This window comes from Macrobrachium nipponense, chromosome 16 (genome assembly GCF_015104395.2).
Source record: "Macrobrachium nipponense isolate FS-2020 chromosome 16, ASM1510439v2, whole genome shotgun sequence".
In the NCBI taxonomy this organism is placed as follows: Eukaryota; Metazoa; Arthropoda; class Malacostraca; order Decapoda; family Palaemonidae; genus Macrobrachium; species Macrobrachium nipponense.
In genome coordinates this window covers 8,104,190-8,121,332 of record NC_087209.1, presented here as the reverse complement: position 1 = coordinate 8,121,332, position 17,143 = coordinate 8,104,190, and the positions used below count along the sequence as shown (strand labels likewise).

At 51.8% G+C, this 17,143-nt stretch overlaps 1 long non-coding RNA gene across 1 annotated transcript; it reads left to right on the top strand.

Annotated features, from left to right (window-relative positions):
* Positions 1–301: 301 nt before the first annotated feature.
* Positions 302–1,933, top strand: LOC135195413 (uncharacterized). Its single transcript, XR_010310110.1, has 2 exons — positions 302–403; positions 1,162–1,933. It is a non-coding gene; the product is annotated as an uncharacterized LOC135195413 (long non-coding RNA).
* Positions 1,934–17,143: the final 15,210 nt, after the last annotated feature.

Genomic DNA, 17,143 nt, shown 5'->3' with positions numbered 1-17,143 from the left:
AATTTCTTGAAATTACACATTTCCCAAGAACTTTCCTTAAACCTTTACAAAAAAGCACCATAGTCTACAGACTATTAAATTCCCAATTAGATAAATATATAAATATATGAGTATTCCTATGCCTTAAACCTTTACAAAAAAACACCATACTCTACAGAACTAGTAAATCCTAATTAGATAAATATATAAAATAAAATATAAGTATTTTCCTACATCCCCATTTACCCATTAAACATAACCCTCGCGGGATTTACGTGGTTTCGCAGACGAAATGTTGGACAGCTTACTGGGCCTCACTGCAAATGTCTGCACGACAGACTACAATGTCATCATGAAGCTGGAGACCTTAGATGATGACAAGAGATTCCTTGTGACCCTGTCTGACCTGGATGAGCTGAAAGAGGTGAGAGAGAGAGACTTTTTTTTTTTTTTTCATTTTCGTGAATGAGGTGAACGTCTCACGTGAATAGACATATCATTCGTTTAAATAATCATGAAATAATAATGACTTTAAATGTATAATAAAAGTTACAATCATGAAATAATGATGACTTGGAATTGGTTAGATGTTTAAATGTATAATGAAAGTTACATTGTATTTGTTCATCATTATACAATGATAATGATGGTCATGACTTCTAATAATGACTATCTTCTTTTACGATGACTTGACAATATCAGTATGAAAAATTTAGCTGTTTTAAATGTATGATGAAAGTTTACATTGTACTGGTTCATCATCATAGTTCAAAGCTCGACTTTCATCTATTACGATGACTTTATTATGCTAATATGATAGATGTATAAATTTATAATGAAAGATAGTTTGTGCTGGTTCGTTATTATAAAATGAAAGACTTCTGATAATGACTTCCCTTTTTTACGATGATTTTGTGATGTTAATATAAAATTTTCACGTGGAAAATATATTTTCTGCTGAAATGTATAATGAAAGTTACATTATACAGGTTGATTATCAAGTTCAAACATCTCTGTCTGGCTGTTTCTAGTATATTAATTTATCGTTACACCTAAAAAAAACCATCATAACAATCATTTAAATCAAAAGAAACTGTTTTCCGTCACTTCCTTCGTCCTAAAACACAAACATAAAATGGCTACGTAACCTAATTCAATTTCCCTTAACTTATATCTTTCCAGAAGTCACCTGAGGATTGGTTACACCTGAGGAACGCGACCTCCCATGACCTGGCTCCAAAATACTACAGTCAGCTGACGCGAGACCAGATCCTCGGCCTCTACAACAGTTATAAGCTCGACTTTGAACTGTTCGATTATCACATAGACGATTATCTTTCTCTCGTCTAGAGAATTAAGTCATTTCAAAGTACTTTTGAAATGCCTTTTGTGAATTATGTTCCTTCTAGACGTTTGGAATTCTAGGATTCTGGCGTCAGTTTTAAGTATAAGCAAGAAGCATGTCTTCACCTGATCGTGACTGTTTTTACAATGTCTTCTTAAATCTAGTCATTGTCCTAAATGACTATAGACTCATTAACAGAAACATATACGTGAAAGGAAATCGAGTTTTATGTAAACTAACCTTTGATTTCAACTTTTAAGTGCTTAAACAAATTAACTGTTCGTAAATGTACCAAATGGTAACAAATCAAAAAATACAAAAATGCTATACCCTAATCATGAAATCTTATGCCTACTGCTCTAACGTAATAATTCAATATAAACTGCTCATTATCTTAATTTGAAAGGAAATTGATTGCCACGTAAATGATTATTGGTAATTAAAAGAATATACTGAAGGGGAAACCACACCATTTATTGCAGATACAGAATGACGAGTGCTCGCGAATATCTGAATTGTGTACATGAAATATGGAAGAAGTGTTTACAGTTGTGTGACTGATAACTGAAACCATGTATCAGCAAAATAAATATACTTTTGTAAACAAAATGACCTGAAAGTATGACTAACACTATTGTCCTGTTTAAATATGTATGTATCTGAGTCACCAGAATATCTCCACCATGGAACTATAAACATGTTATTAGTTCCATGATCTCCCCTCTTCTCCCGCCGGTGTTTACTGGCGTTGTCCTAGGACTATACAGAAGATAATCCTGAATCTGATATGATAATAAACATCCCTCTCGTCTTATTATTCGTTTTATCTATCTGTAAGCAGATACTGTATTGGTAAACAAGATTTTAAACAACGCCATTACGGACAAATACACGACGATGACCTGGTATCCAAAAGTTATAAGGAGAAACTTCGCTCACACGAAGTGTCTTTAGGACTTAAATGCCATATAACGAGACTGTTTATAAATAAAAACTTAACCAAAAAATATTCTGGCCATATTTTATGATTTTGACATTCGTGGAGGTTTAAAATCCACGAATAAAAGGTTATTTTAACCACTTTTAGGACGCCATGTCCAAGGTGAGTATGGAAGAAGAAGAAGCGCGCCGGCCGCCAGTAAACATAAACAAAGTCTTGACACCAGTGGACCAGGGGAGAACTTTTAACCAGGTAAGTATATTCGTTAAATTTACGATAAAAAAAACACTTCCTCAAATGAAAATTAAAGTCAAATGTGGTAAAAAATGAGTGAGGTATGCTTTCTAAAAGCCTAAATCAAGCTGGATTAGACCTAGACTTAACAGTGTAGGTCTAGAGGACGTAGGAGGCCTAGACAGTCCAGATCTCGTCACTCGTATTCAAAACCTTAGGTAAAAAACGTCCTATTTCCAAAATCTCCAAAATAGCGTTACAATGTGGAGCGAGGGGTCAGGACTAAATTGGGGGGGAGGGGTCCATGGGGCGATGACGCGGGTCGGGCGTCCGGAGAGGCAAAGCCCCTTCGTCTGAGGTTAAGTTAGGTAAAGGTAACCTGGTTAGGTCATTGGTAGATCAGGTCATATTCCCCCTGAAATGGTCACTAGGCCCACAGTTGCCCTGACTCCTCACTCTGAGTTCGTTTGCAGAGATTTATTGATTTGTGGTCATTAGTGGCATCTCAATAGCCACAAATCAATCATCAATTGTTGGGAGCGAACGCAGAGTGGCTAGCCTAGCTTATGATAGGCCTAGGGGGAAAAACCAGCGACTACCAACCCTTATCACGGTTTTCAGGTCTTATTCACTTGATATTTAAATGGTGAAAAAAGAATACAATTACAACTCCAAGCATACCATTCAAAAGATTGAAGTTTCGTCAACATAATGTGATATATGAAAGCCCCATACGAACTAAAATAAGCATGTGAGGCTCTTTGTAAAATATGTTTTTTTATACATTTAACTCACCTGTCATGATATAGGGATACATAGCTATTACTCGTCGTCCCCGACAGAAATTCGAATTTCGCGGCACACGCGGCAGGTAGGTCAGGTGATCTACCTCCCCCGCCGCTGGGTGGCGGGAATAGGAACCATACCAGTTTTCTAATTCATATTTGTTCCGATACGTAATACAAACCATCGGTCCTTTAACAATAGGAAGTAGCTAGCGGCAGCTGGAACGGTCGTAAGCTTCGAACAAGGGGAGAACGGTAGTTAACTGCTTGTCCGACAGTCCGCGTGCCGCGCGACTGGGAGGTAAAACAAATCACTTTTTGCTTTCGGCCGCGGGTGTGAAGGACGTGTTCGTCATCGCTCTCTGCCCGCTTCATCGTCGTATGCTTTGTTTATATTGTGTTTTCTACTAATGGTTTGTTTGACTTGAAAATGAAACTGTAAGTACACTGTTTTCATTTTCATTACTTAATTATGAACCACCATGGGAGTTATCGCCGCTAGATGCGGCGATTTCCTCTCTTTCATGAATTGAACCCTTGAATTATGTCTCGGTGCCGAGGCGGGCGCGCTCGCGCCGAGTCATGTATTTTGGGCGAAAGTGTGTAATTGAAAAATGTAAGTACTCTTTTCATTATATTTTTGCCTGTGCGTTCGTTACCGAGAGTGTGATTGTGCTCGGCACGAGACTTTTAATTTTTGTATAATAGAATGCATGAAAGTGATTCGCAATTGCAATATTCTTTTCATTTTCATTTATTTATTTGCATGAAATTTAATTTTGGATCAATTTCGTTCTTACCCGGGTGGAATTGATCCTTACGATTTTTTTTATGTGAAAATGAAATCGCAAGTGCAGTATTCTGTTTCATTTTCATATATTTTAGTTCCGACACGGCATCAAACTTCGTCCTTTTTACAATAGGAAGGTACTAGCGGCAGCTGGATAGGTCGTAAGCTTTCGAACAAGGGGTTCGGTAGTTAACTGCTTGTCGACAGGCGCGCGCGCGCGACTGGGAGGTAAACAAATCACTTTTGCTTTCGGCCTCACAGCGAGTGGACGTGTGTGTTCGACGCTCTCTGCCGCTTCTCGTCGTTTGCTTTCTTGAGTATTTGGTTGTGTTGTGTATGAAAGAGTTCATAGTAAGTAACAATCATTCTCTCTTTTCATATTAATTCAACTAAATAAAATTTGTTTATGATGGAATCTCCTCGCCTCGCTACCCCACGGAGACTATGCCCGGGTACCGAAGGGCGTAAATGCGGGAAGTTCCGCTCTTTCCCGGAGATAGACCCTCATATTTTGTGTGCTCAGTGTCGGGGGCGCGAATGCACCCGAGCCGAGCCTTGTGATGTTTTGTAATGATTGTCGGAGGCGCAGTGGACTTTGTATGGAGGGCAGGAAGAAGCGAAGGCCTGCAAAGGAGTCGTCGGAAAGCTCTCCCGCGACTCCTTTGGTGACGGACACTTCGTCTTCTTTCCTGCCGCCCGCTCACTTCCATGTCTCGCGCCTTCCCCCTTCGGGGGGGGTGTCTAGGTCCTTCTCTTCTCCTGACTTGTCGATGTGGAGGGCGCTAGATACCCTGACGTCCAGTTGTACTCTGGGTCCTCTATCCGTTCGTCTTCGCGCGAGCGGGTAGAGGATCCCCCTAATACACCCGACTTTTGCCTCCTCAGGTGCGGTTGCCGCGAAGGATGACCTCGGACAGGTGTGGGCATCGTTGGGGTTGCAGGGTCGCCGCGTGTCCAGGGCTGCTCTACCATCTCGCTGGCGCCGTGGCGGTCACCCATGCAACGGTCACGACCACCACCACGACCCTTACAACACCCGGCTACGCTTCCCTCCTCACCTGGTGTACACCCAGCACGCGGTCTCTGTGACCCCACCCACTACATCGGTGCAGGGGCCAGTCGCCGTAAACTCGGGGGAGTGTGATGCCGCCACCTGGGTTTGCCGTGCTGCCGCGACCCGGACTTCGTGTGCCCGAAGAGCTCGCCCTGGACCTCCCACCGGTACCTAGGATGTCTGTGCCGCTGGTCCGCCCATCTGGACCGCCTACACAGTCTGCCGTACCTGCCGTGACCACTGCTGCTGTTCCTGTACCTGCTCCTGCTGTCTCGTCTGCCGTTCCTGTGATGCCCTGCACCTGCTGATGTTGTTCCTGTTCCTGGCGCCGCTGCTCCCGATGCTGATCTGTTCGGACAGGTGCGTCCGGGCCCTGTTGCTTCGGCAACAGCAGCCCCGGCTCCGTCCTGGATGACAGATCTGACGTCGGTCCTGAGAAGGTTGACGAAGAAGAAGAAGAAGAGGAGGAAGGTGTCGTCGTCGTCTTCATCGTCTTCTTCGTCGTCGTCGTCGTCTGCCGCCTCTTCCCCTTCTTCTTCTAAGGCTCCCCCGCCGAAGAAGAAGAAGGTCGCCTCCCCCCCCCTAAGAAGTCTCCTTCGGGAACTTCTAAGGGCCCGTCTCGCTCTGGTGAGACGGGGGGTTCTTCCGCTGGTCACCCTGCTCCTTCGTGGGCAGGACCCGTCTCTCTTCCGCAAGGAAGAAGACTACGGGGACCAGAGGAGTGCCGGCTGACACCGGCACTTCCTCACCTGCTGTCAGTGGTTCGGCCACAGCAGCAGGGTCCGTCTCGGCCGCTCGTTCGCGAGAGGTACCGAGTGTACGGTCGCCTACCAGCGACCGTGCAGCCAGGAACCAGACCTCTGAGTCCGCTCAGCGTCAGGTTCACGGCACGGAGCGGAATGACTGGTGACAGCCGCTCACGCGACTCTCACCAGACAGCTCTCGCTCTCGCGGCGAGCAGCTGGCTACCCGGGCGGGCGGAGTGACGGTCCATGACCGGCCACTGGGCTGAGGCTGGGAAGAGGTCCCCCCGTTCGCCGGCACCAGCCACGGCTGGTACCAGCGAACTGACGCACCGATCTCACCGTGACAGTGGAGCCCGCCGGTCGCCTGACCGTCACTCTCATAGAGAGCGATCGGGTACGGCGACCAGCACCAGCTCTGACACCACGAGACCGGGGCCGCTGTTCTCGGTCCAGCCGTTCTCCACAGCGAGACGGCTCGACTAGGTCTGCAGCTCGATCGCCACCGCGGGTTGGCGATCGCCTGCAGTTTCAAGCCAAGCCCCTGGTTCTGCCAGCGAGCGAGGAGGGAGCGTCAGGTCTTCTCTCCCATACCTTTCAACCTCCTCGGGTTACACCGGGAGGGGCGAGGTATTGAGGAGTGATCGTGAGGGGTGCGCCCTTCAGGATCCCACCACGTCGTCGTACGTACCAGGCTCGGTTCTCGGACCAGCCAGGTCGTACGCACAGGTGGTTGGAGGAGACCGAGAGGGGTCTCGTCGCTGCTCCTCTCCTTGAGGGAGGAGGGTCTCGGGAGGTGCTCCTGTTTGAGGGACTGGACGGTCCGACTCCGCAGGACGCAGTCACTCCTGAGATCCAGAGGAACTTTGCCGAGGTTATTGCGCTGATTCGTCAGCACAACGACCTCGGGGAAGGATCGCCGCTCCCACCATCCGAGCCCACGTCCCGGCTCGAGTCGTTCTGGGGCCCGAAGAAGGGAACCCAGACCGACGGTGGGCTTGCCGCGTTCTGAGCTTTGCGGACTCAGTGCTGGACCAGGGTTGAATCGCTTTGTCTCCGGACAAGACGGTTCGCTCAAGTCTGGCAGGTCGAGCAAGCTGCTTCCACCTCCTCTGCTGCGACAGCGGCGTTTTTTACGTGCCATCTGAAGACCCGATGCCGCCCAAACAGGTGAACCCGGAGTTAGCCAGGCTAACTCCGGGTGTGTCTCTGCAGCAGCTCCTGTCCGAGAACCTGTGGTTCTCGCAGCAAGAGGCACTCGGCCTGGAATCTACCGCCATGGCAGCTTTCCAGGCCGTCTCCTGGCTAGATCTGTGGTCCCTCACAGTATCTAAGGTCGCAGCCAACTCCGGGGGAATTTCTCCCGAAGATGACTCGGCCTTCAGGAGACTTTGCCAGTCTGGGGGAAGAGCCATCTCCTTCCTTGCCCACCAGACGGTGAACCTGTGGGCCAACCTGGTTCTCGAAGAAGGGACGCTGTCCTTACTCGGGTTTCCAGGGCGGCTGGGCGTGAAGCGGCGTTGGGACTTCGCAACGGACCTTTACGGAGTTCCACGTCTCTCTTCCCAGGAGAGATGGTGGACGCTGCGGTGGACAGACGGCGCACTGACGACAGTGACCGGCTGGTTCACCAGGCGGTCTCGAAGGCTTCTGGGCAGCCTCGGACTGCGGCCAAGTCTAAGAGCTCGGCTAGCGCTTCCTCGGTGGCTAAAGACGGTAGCTGCGTCGAAGCCCCGGGGAATGACTCTGTCTTTCTTCGACTTCTGGCAAGGGGAGCCGTAACCAGCCCTCCTCCCAGCCCTCCTCCTCCCGTGGAGGCTCTGGGAAGGAAGTCGAAGAAAGGGGGGAAACGCTAGGGACGGCTTCCCCCTCACCTGCTGCCGGAAGTGGGGGGGTGCCTGGCCAGGGGCCATTGGGCAACTTGGCAGCGCTACGGCGCCGAGACCTGGATTGTAGATGTCCTTCGGGAGGGATATCTATTACCCTTCGAATCTCGGCCACCCCTCACCTCCAACCCGGTCCAACAGCAGTCGTACGTTCCAGGGTCATCGAGGACGTAGCACTGAGACAGGAGATCAAGACCATGCTGAGCAAGAGAGCTGTAGAAATCGTCACGGATCAGTCACCGGGCTTTTACAGTCGACTCTTCCTGGTGGAAAAGTCTACGGGAGGCTGGCGCCGGTGATAGATCTCTCTCCCTGAACCGGTTTGTTCGCCAGACCCGGTTCACGATGGAGACGGCACGCTCAGTGCTCGACTCCATCAGGGAGAACGATTTCATGCTTTCAGTGGACTTGAAGGATGCGTATTTCCAAATACCCATTCATCAGTCCTCCAGAAAGTACCTCCGCTTCATCCTCGACGGGACGGTGTACCAGTTCAGGGCACTTTGCTTCGGTCTCTCAACCGCCCCACAGGTGTTCACGCGAGTGTTCACTCTGTCTGCTTGGGCCCATTCGCACGGGATACGTCTGATGAGGTATCTCGACGATTGGTTAGTCCTGGCGAGCTCCCGCTCGCAGTTGCTACAGGACAGGGATCGACTGCTCTGCGTTCTGTCCGCGATCTGGGGATCGGTTGTGAACTTCGAAAAGTCCGATCTCGAGCCCAAGCAGAGGATGAAGTACCTGGGTATGCTGATCGACACGGTAGCAGGGCGAGTTCTTCCCCGCAGACTCGCGGATCAGCAGATTCAGGGAGGCAGCCAACCAGTTTCCTGTCTCGGCAGGAACAGGCAGCTCAGCGATGGCAAGTCGTGATCGGACACCTGTCGTCACTCGAGAAGTTAGTCCCTCACGGGCGTCTTCACCTGCGGTCTCTTCAGTGGAGACTAAAGGAGGGTTGGTCACAGGCGACGGATCCCCCAAGCTTTCCAGTGTCACTGACACAGGAGGTGAGGCAGGACCTAGCCTGGTGGTCGGACGACAGGAACCTCTTAAGAGGAGTGCCCCTGAGCACTCCCCCCCCGGACCATGCAGCTGTTCTCAGACGCATCGACCGAGGGATGGGGCGCACACCTGGAGGAGTTGCTGACTTCAGGAGTGTGGGACGAGAACGAACGAAGCACCTTCACATCAATGTACTGGAACTCAAGGCAGCGTTCCTCGCTCTCCAAGAGTTCCAGGACCGCTTGATGGGACACTCAGTGGTGTTGATGTGCGACAACACCACGGTGGTGGCTTACGTCAACAAACAGGGGGGATAGTGTCTCTCCCGTTTGTACCAGTTGGACTCGGCAGGTGCACGAGTGGGCCGAGGCACACTCAATAGAGCTGTCGGCACGCTACATTCCAGGGAAGAGGAATGTAGTAGCAGACACGCTCAGCCGTCGGGATCAGGTGATAGGGACCGAATGGTCTCTCTACCACCGGACGTGGCGGACGGAAAGGCTCTTCGACCTGTGGGGGCGACCAGTCGTGGATCTGTTCGCCACCCGGCACAACAGGAAGCTCCATGGTGTTCTTCTCGGTCGGCCGTGCCGGACCCATGGGCAGCTGCAGAGGACGCTCTTCCACACACCCGTGGGACAACCTCTTCGCCTATGCCTTTTCCCCCGTTCAGCCTGATTCGCAAGGTGATCAGTCGAGCACTGGTCACCCCGAATCTCAGGATGATCCTGGTGGCTCCCAAATGGCCACAGGCCATTTGGTATCCGGACCTGCTGGCTCTTCTCGCAGGAGAACCGAGAGAGATTTTCCCCTTGGCACAACCTTCTCGCCCAGCCACACGTCGAGCGGTACCACCGAGCAGTCCAGTCTCTACGTCTTCACGGCTGGCTGTTATCCACCATCTCTTGCGAACGAGAGGCTTTTCTCGTAGCGCAGCAACAGAGATGGCTGGAAACGTCCGTCAGTCCTCTGCAGCTGTGTACCAGGGGAAGTGGCCGTCTTCTGTGTGGTGTCGTAGACGGGGTCTATCTCCTCTCAGAGCCACTCTTCAGCAGGTAGCGGATTTCCTCGTTTTTCTTCGCCGAGAGAAGCTCCTCTCAGTCCCACAGTCAAAGGATACAGAGCCGCCTTGGCGCTCGTCCTGAAACTGAGGGGATTGGACATCTCGACTCGTTCGAGATCTCCTTGCTTATGAGGAGCTTCGAAAGGTCTTGCCCACCCCAGGGAACTCAGGCCCCCTGCGTGGGATGTGACTCTCGTCCTTAGGAGTCTGGCTCGAACGCCGTTCGAGCCACTCCGAGAGTCGTCAGACAGGGATCTGACCCTCAAGACCCTCTTCTTGCTGGCCCTGGCATCGGCGAAAGAGAGTAGGGGAACTTCATGGTCTTTCCTATGATGTACGACACTCCAGGGATGGGGATCTGTGACGCTCGATTTCGTCCCGAACTTCGTTGCGAAGACTCAGAAACCATCGATCCCTGACGACAGGTTCGAGTCATTCACGATTCCCTTCCCGCCCTATTGGACTTCACCGATAATGATGCGGATGAGATGCTGCTTTGTCCTGTGAGGGCGCTACGGCGCTATCTGAAGAGAACTCGACACCTCAGGCCTGAGTGTCGACGCCTCTTCGTTAGCACCGGGGTCACCAAGAAAGAAGTATCCAAGAACACTCTTTCATTCTGGCTGCGTGAGGTCATCAGGAGGGCGTATGAGGCTGATGGTAGTGACGACATCCGTACGTCCCGTCCGAGAGCTCACGAAGTCAGAAGTATTGGCCCCTCGTTGGCGTTTCGAAGAACTTCTCCGTGGCGCAGGTCCTGAAGGCAGGGGTCTGGTCTAACCAGACTACCTTTACGTCCTTCTACCTTCGGGATATTGCCCACAGGTCCTTGGATACCTTTTTACCTTGGGACCCGTGGTGGCTGCTCAACAAGTTGTGTAGCTAACCCAGACCCTCGCAGGCTGAACAGCATCGAGTCCTGGTGTGACTGTGTGGATGGATGTGTGAGTGAGTGAGTGACTGGCTCTCTCTTCCCATCTTTTCCTCCTCCTCTACCTGTGGGCAGAGGGCCACGGTCGTCACTACGCTGGATGAGGACGAGATGCAGGTGAGCTATATGACAGAGCCCCATCCTATCCCTTTCACTAGGGATAGGAGCAGAATATCCACCACTTCCTTCTACAAGGGGGGGAAGTGGATGCCTACAAGAGTCAAACCCATGACTTTATATTTGCTCCTGTACAGGGAACAAGTTCTTACATTGCTGGTACGAAGAGATACGCATGCCTCTCTCTTAGTACTCGGTCCAGAGGTCTGACCATTGATCCTGCGGTGCACACCCCGATCAATCGGACAGAGGCTTGGATCCCTCCCTCGCTCTTACGACCAGGGAGGCTTCCAAGGTTGGGCGAACACCAGTCTGTTCACAAAAGACTCAGATTCCTCCCACCAAGAAGTGAGTCTTCCTATTGTAAAAGGACCGAAGGTTTGTATGCCGTGTCGGAACAAATGACAATTTGTCCAAAATTGCATTTTTCCTAACTATACAAACCTGAGGTCCTTTTACACATAGCCCCACCTCATGCCACCCCTCACTCTGCAGTTTTTGCTTGGGCCAAAGCAAAGTGATTTGTTTACCTCCCAGTCGCGCGCTGCGCGCGCCTGTCGGACAAGCAGTTAACTACCGAACCCCTTGTTCGAAAGCTTACGACCTATCCAGCTGCCGCTAGTACCTTCCTATTGTAAAAGGACCTCAGGTTTGTATAGTTAGGAAAAATGCAATTTTGGACAAATTGTCATTTTATGATAGCATCATATTATTGGATCAAGTTTCCGTTCTTACCCGGGAATTGATCTTTTCCCCTTTAAGTTCTATGAAGTGAATCGCAAGGGCAGTATTCTGTTTCATTTTCATATTACTTTTCACTGCTGTGCGGGGGTAGGGGAAGCGAAGGTCTGCCAGGAAGTCGTCGGAAAGCTCTCCCGCGACTCCCTTGGTATCCGATTCTTCGTCTTCCTTCCTGCCCCCCGCTCAGCTTCTTCGTTGTATTTTGTATTTGGGGTCTTCCTTGCGTTCGGGGTGGGGCATGTCTTCCCCCCGTGCGTGAGGGAACCCCTCTTACTAATCTATCTATGTTACCGCAGGTGCTACATCCGTGGGAGACAACCTTGGACAGGTATGGACCACCGCGGAGGCAGGGCGTGCCTAGCATCCACGGGCTGCTGCAGCGTCTAGCGAGGTCTGGGGTGGTCTCCACTACTACCACGGCCGCTTATGCTGCTCCCCCCCTCCTGGTCTACACTCCCCATGCTGTGTCGATGACGCCGTCTGCCGCTACTAGGGCCGCCGCCGTACCGAGGTGGGGTTGCCGCCGCCGCCTGTTTTCTTCGTGTTTCTCGCCCCGTTGCCTGCCCCACTTCCGCTGTTCCAGCAGCTCGCCCCTGGACCGCCGCCAGACCCACCCAGGTTCCGCTGGCTGCCGATGATTCTACGAGGCGATCGCTGGGCCTGCCGTACCTGCCGCTGATGTGATTCCCGCTGTTGGCTTGGGCTGTCCCCTTCTGGGTCTAACCGCTGCCGCTATTCCTGCCGCTCCTGAGCTGGTTGCTGTTCCTGTCGCTCCTGGATCCTGTGCCTGTCCATGCTGGTCCTGCCCACGGGTGTGTCTTCCCAGTCCCAGGTCCCTTCCGGACAGGTGCAGTCGGGCCGTGTTTGCTTCGGCAATAGCCCCGGCTCCGGCCTGGATGGAGGACCTGACGACCTGTCGTGCGTGAGCTGACGAGGAAGAGGAGAAGAGGAAGCTGTCATCTTCGTCTTCATCGTCTGCTGCTGCCTCTTCCCCTTCGACTTCTAAGGCCCATAAGCCGAAGAAGAAGAAGGCTGCCTTCCCCCCTAAGAAGTCTCCTTCGGGAACTTCTAAGGGCCCGTCCCACCCCGGTGGGACGGGGGGGTCCTTCTGCTGGTCTTCCTGCTCCTTCGGGAGCGGGGCCCGTCTCCCCTTCCGTAAGGAAGAGATAGACGGGGACCAGAGAGTATCGGTTAGCTCTGGTACTTCCTCGCCTGGTGCTAGCGGCGATGCCGCTACGCCAGGTTCCGGCTCGGTCTCTCGTTCGCGAGAGATCCCGAGTGTACGTTCTCCCTCGGGAGACCGTGCAGCCAAGTTTCGGCGCCAGAGTCGCTCGGCGCCAAGACGCGGCACGGAGCAGAAGGCTGGTGAGAGACGCTCAGGTGGACTTGCCAGGTCCAGCGGCCGCTCTTGCAGCGACCAGCTGGTAACCCGGGTTTTCCCCCCTAAGAAGGCTCCTTCGGGACCTTCTAAGGGCCCGTCTCGCTCCGGCGATTCGGGGAGCTCTTCTGCTGGTCCTCCTGCTCCCTCGGGAACAGGGCCCATCTTTTCTTCTACCAAGGAGAAGAAGACGGGGACCAGAGGAGTACCAGCTTCGGCTGGCACTCCTCGCCTGGTTCTAGCGGTTCTGCCGCTAACCAGGATCCGCCTCGGCTTCTCGTTAGCGAGAAGTACCGAGTGGATCGGTCTCCCGCGGGAGGACCGTCCAGCCAAAGTCTTGACACTCGAGCTCGCTCGCCGCCAAGACCGAAGCGCGGAGCAGAAGACTGGCGAGTGTCGTGCAGACGACTCTTGCTAGGCCAGTGGACGCTCTCGCAGCGACCAGCTGCTGCTCGGGTTGACGTGACTGGTCGCTGACCAGCCACGGGTTGAGGCGAGGAAGGGGTCCCCGCGGTCGTCGTGGTACCAGCCACGGCTGGTACCAGCGGCTCGACGCGCCGAGAGGACGCTCGCCGGTCTCACCGCGACAACGAGCCTAGCAGGTCACCTGACGCCGCTCCCAATCGGGAGGCCGGGCGGAGACGGTGGAACCAGCAACAGCTCGCCTGACGCTAGAGATCAGCGTCGACGTTCTCAGCCGAGCCTCTGCCCCAGGCGAGCGGCAAGGCTTAGGCCTGCTGCTCGATCTGCCAACTGCGGGTGGACGATCAGCAGCAGCCCTCCAAGCACGCTGGTCCTGCCACGAGCTAGGGGGAGCGTCAGGTCTGCCTATCCTGTACCTTCAACCTCCTCGGGCTACACCGGGAGGAGCGAGGTACCTATGAGTGAATCGCGGAGAGTGCGCCGCTCGCGATCCCGCTATGACGCCGTATGGACCAGGCACGGTTCTAGGACCGCCAGACATACAGCGCAAGTAGCTGGAGGCGACCGTCAGGGGTCTGCCGCTGTTCCTCCTTCTGAAGGAGGAGTATCTCGGGATCCCCACTGTTCTTGTTGGAGGGACTGGACGGTCCTACTCCGCAAGACACGGTTACTCCCGAGAGGTACAGAGGAATTTGCAGAAGTCATTAAGCTTGATTCGTCAGCATAATGACCTTGCGGAAGGATTGCCGCTCCCACCAGCAGAGCCCACGTCTCTGCTCGAGTCGTTTTGGGGCCCGAGAGGGAACCCAAACCGACGGTGGGTCTGCCGCGATCGGAACTTGCCGATTCTGTCTCGAACCAGAGTCTCTCGTCTCCGGACAAGAAGGCTCTCTCAGTTCTGCCGGTCGATCAAGCTACTTCCACCTCCTCTACTGCGACAGCGGCGTTTCTACGTGTCTTCGGACACCGTATTTGAAATACTCCTTCGGTCCCCTCCTGAGAGGTTTCGACCTCGACGAGGACTGGAATGAGTCGGAGGACGGTATCGGCTCTCTCTCTCCGTCAGGTGTCGATCAGCCCCACCCAGACGACGTTCACAGTGGCGGCAGACCCTTACCTACAGTGAGAGTTCGTAACCCTCCGCGGGAAAAACGTTTTTCTCCTGACGATACGTTTTCCCAGACTCTGAGAGGCCATCGCCGCAAGGCGATGGCTGTTCCTACTCTTCTCCAACTGCTAGTTCCACTGGGAAGGAGGCGAGCGAGTATCCAATTCCTCCCCCATTCCCTCTCTCCTTACGGTTTACGAGGGAAAGGGGACGGATCCTACAGAGATTTCTCTGTAGGATCCCACGTTCGGGGACTGCGCTACCGGGGGGACCTTCGGGTCCTACCTGACGTAAGTCCCCGGTCGTTGAGGAGGAATCCTGCCCCATTCTCGATTTCTACGGGAATCGAGAGGACCACCAGCCGATGTCGTTTGACGAATTCGGTGGGGGTTTCAGCAGACTGCTTAGAATTCTACGGAATTTCTAACGCATTTAGTGTTCGAGGTTTTACGATCTCCAAACACTTACGCGAGACCACGGTTTGAAAGTGAGCGAGACGAGAATCCCCGATATACACGATAATCGGGAACCTCGCCTATGCTCGAATTCCTGGAACTTTCTAGCATTGGGAAGAAGACTGCTGCTGAAGAAACTATCTCACAGTAGGCGACCAACCTGGACTAGAGAAGATCGGACGGGAATATCCAGTTTGGCTTGAACTATCGTCTTAGTATTCTGTTCACCATTGAAGCTTTCCTTCGAGGAAGACTTCTCCTTCACTCTCTTTGAGAGAGTCGAAGGTGGTCGATCTCCAATCCTTATTTGTTTCTTGAAGGAAAGAATTTAGGATGGAGGATCGTTGTTCAGAATCCTACAAATATACTACGTATATTCAACCTCGCGACATGATTCTACTAAGGCAGTTGAATTGTCCGAGGGGTAGGCGCATATCCTAGTTAATCTACGGATTGCGACTTATAAGAGAAGTATTCTAATTGAACTGCAACTCGGGGTCGGGGTTGCCTGCAACCTCCCAGGAGTTTTCAGTTTCAATTTTATATACTTATGGTTTTGTCACGACAACCATTCAACTTTTTATATTTACCGAAATTCGTTTCGCCTAAATATAATTGCTCGAGCATATCTTTTATGCTCGGTAGTTCTAGCCGAACGCATTTCCTTCGTGAATAATGGATTACCTGGCAACTCAGGATGACGAGTCAGCGAGAGCTCAGGCTCAACTACTGCGTATTGGAAACCTGCCTGATAGCAGCTCCAGTATCAGCTGGGCCTCCGATATGCACCGGTCATGTATGTCTCTCTCTGCCCTGCTTTGATTGACTACCGAACCGTATCTCTGCCCAACAATCATGGACTTAGGTCTCTGATTAACGGGGATCTCGCAATAATGAAGGACCATCTACTGCTGTGACGCTAGATTCCATCGCCTTCGACATTTGCGAGAATTTTCAACAGAGATATCTCTTGGACTCTTTCCATCTTTCTGTTTACCGCACGGTAACAGAAGTCTGTACAAGTCTCCACCCGCTGCATCGCACTGCGATTAATGCGAATGATTTTGCAGACATCTGAGTTTGTCTTCAAAATATCTCTTATTCGTAGGTGTACAATTGTTCATTGTTCAACCGAATTACGAGATGTGTCAGAATAAGACATCGCCTACTCTCCGACCTGACAGCTCTACTTCCAAATGTTCAGCCCATTGAGAAGCAGTTCTTCAGGCTGGCTTTTCCCCTGTGTTTTCATTACTGAAGAACGCCCCGCTTTCATTGCAACTACGACTTCTCACCGGACAGCAATGAAATAGCGGTTAGCGTTTTCAGTCATTTGTAAGCACAGGTTATGAATCTGGAGAATCCTTCTCTCGATTCATCTGTGAAGACGTAGGTTGCATTCAATATCTACCTTCGTCTTCAACGGTTACATAGTGTGTTTTTTCTCCTTAGCTGAGATTCAACAACCATGATATGTTTTACCTTCAGGGACCTCGGTCTCTAGAAGGCAATTGACTTTCGCCTGTTGGGCACATGCCTTAAGAGAATCATCACCCTCGCTGTCCGGCATTGGTGACAAACAAATACATTATTTGTTTGGTCTCTCGGCATAACCATTTAAGAGGCGAAGGTCACGTGACTTACTCGGATGCTTTGACAACTTGCCTCCTTACCGAACGCAGTCAGTCGGCAGCTGTCAGAGCGCCGAGTCAGTTACGAACTACGCTGTTGACTTAGTTCGGTTGTTACAGAGCAATCATTACTCGTTTTAATAGCTTGTCACAGTACCCATACCATTGACACCCACCCATGGAGTGTCGGTGTCCTATCCACTAACCGAGAACTTCGCTGCATGGGGATAGGAGGATGCGAGAGACTTCGTGGCAAACGGACAGACCAGTATGGGTACTGGACATCACCGAAGTAGAGAAGAGGGATAGGTCATGCGGACTATTTCCTTCTTTTCCTCGAGGAACTGCATGACTTTCTCCTGCGAAGTCAAGCATCCAGGGGATTTGGGGATCCGTGACGCTCGATTTCGTACCGAACTTCGTAGCGAAGACTCAGAAACCCTTCGGTCCCTGACGATTGGTTCGAGTCGTTCACAATCCCCTCCCTAATGGACTTCACAGCCTTCGATGCGAAGGAGATGCTGCCTTGTCCGCAAGA